This window comes from Etheostoma cragini, chromosome 3 (genome assembly GCF_013103735.1).
Source record: "Etheostoma cragini isolate CJK2018 chromosome 3, CSU_Ecrag_1.0, whole genome shotgun sequence".
NCBI classification, from domain to species: Eukaryota; Metazoa; Chordata; class Actinopteri; order Perciformes; family Percidae; genus Etheostoma; species Etheostoma cragini.
In genome coordinates this window covers 29910497-29912841 of record NC_048409.1, presented here as the reverse complement: position 1 = coordinate 29912841, position 2345 = coordinate 29910497, and positions in this window count along the sequence as shown.

Below are 2345 nucleotides of genomic sequence, written 5' to 3'. Positions count from 1 at the left end.
GTCTGATCTGCTCCCTGTATGGCCCCCTGTCTGATCTGCTCCCTGTATGTGTTCACGGTCTGATCTGCTCCCCGTATGGTTCCCTGTCTGATCTGCTCACTGTATGTGCTCCCTGTTTGATCAATTCCCAGTATGTGTTCCCGGTCTGATCTGCTCCACGTATGGCTCCCTGTCTGATCTGCTCCCTGTATGTGCTTCCTGTCTGATCTACTCCCAGTATGTGTTCCCGGTCTGATCTGCTCCCCGTATGGTTCCCTGTCTGATCTGCTCACTGTATGTGCTCCCTGTTTGATCTATTCCTAGTATGTGTTCCCGGTCTGATCTGCTCCCTGTATGGCTCCCTGCTTTATCTACACACTGTATGGCTCCATGTCTGATCTGCTCCTTGTATGTGCTCCCAAAGTACTGTAGTATTGTGTTTAAAGCGCCAGTTAATTTAAGTACACGCTCATGGTCCCATAAAAAACAGCAAAAAACTGTCATTTTCTGACTCATAATGGCAACATTAAATTATATTTTGAATTGGGACATAGCTCTCAAGCCCTACCTGTCACTCTGTTATGTATGGCATGTTACTTTATGGATGCACCATTGTGATAGACAAAACCCTGGCCTGAAGTTTCCCCGGTAACCCCAAATCTTGCTTTGTAGTATAGGCCTCTGCAGAGGCCTGCAAGAGAAGTTTCTCTTGGACACGAGCCAGACTTTATGAGGTGGCACACCGTCATCTCAACCTGAGTTTGTTTAAACGGATTTCTTTCAGTGGAAGTTGGGTGGATGATCCTGAACCAGCTCCTTTCGGACAGGTTACAGCTAGGGTTGGACAATTATGTCATCCATAGTGATGGCTGGCCGACATCCCGGTGGAGACCAACCATTGCGACGGCTGGCCAACATCCCGATGGAGAGCAACCATCGCGACGGCTGGCCGACATCCCGGTGGAGAGCAACCATTGCGATGGCCGCCCTGTCAGACACACACTAATCAGTCGCGACACGGGAAATTGACAACTTCATCGGGCTTTGTGCTGTGCTGCGCAGGGGGCAAGATAGGGCCCCTTAAGTGGAAGCTACTCCCCCCCCCCCCTTACAGTCTCCCTCAGTCCCTGTCAGTAGCAGCTCACTCTACCTGGATTAGGAACATACATAGACTGTAACGTCTCCTTATGCAGTAAGCTCTGCGCCCCAGTGTGGACACAGAGGTCTGGATCGAGAGAGGAAAAGCATTCACATGGAACGCTTACAACACTTTCCTTTCTCCCCTTACAAGTTTGTGGATACTACTGTGTGCGTGCTCCAATGAATAAGTCTGATGTCCTGTGGGTACGGGATGATGTTATATAAAATTTATGAATGTACGTTAGCAGCTGTAGGCTAATTCCTGAGGGTGCTATTTATGTGTGAGCTAATATTGTTCTGTTCCTGTGCGCTGCAAAAGTTCTTTCTGTTTTTGAAAGTGTTATGCAATGGAAATATAACCGTAAATGTATTTTAATCTCAGTGTTGATGGTATATTAGGTAATTACAAGGCAAACGTTCCACTGTACTGCGTTATGCAAATCACAGACATCTGATCGAGTATACGGTTGGAAAGTAGGTCCACTTGTATCTCACTGCAATATCCAGCAGGTGGCAGCAGAACCATGTGATACTGTCTCTCGTTTCTATAGTAACTGTTAGCCCATCGATATCATCGTCCATCATGACTGTTAACATTGTCAACTGCCAATTTAGGGGACATTGTTACCACCAACCTGAGAGTTTCCAGTCTGCAGTGTGGACTCATTGGTCGACCAGGAACTTGTCCTTTTTAAGCTTTTTATCAATGATTGTCACTTTTTTTTTACCGTTTTCAACACTACGTAACACAAACTTATTAACTTTAGTTACAGTTTTTTTTTGGAATTTATTGTCAATAAACCTAATTTATAGGAAATTATACTCAATGTTTGAGTTAGAAAAGCAGAAATGAGAAATGATTGAGACTAAAATTAAAGGAATGGATGTTGATGATAATAACAGACTGGAATATGTCAACTTTTACTCAATACAATTTATATTTAATACCAATACTACTTTATATATACATACATATAATACTACTACTACTACATATAATAATACTATTTCAAAACACTTCCATTTGTTTTACAATGCTATAAAATTGAATAAGACCCAAAATTGTTGAAAGTAGAGATTTGTACTTGGTAAAGAGCGTTGGGTGGAATCAGTCATGTTATTTTGGGGAATTAAAAAGAACATGATATAGGACAACATGAGGACAACATGAGGACAACATGAGGACAACATGAAGACAACATGAGGACAACATGATGACAACATGA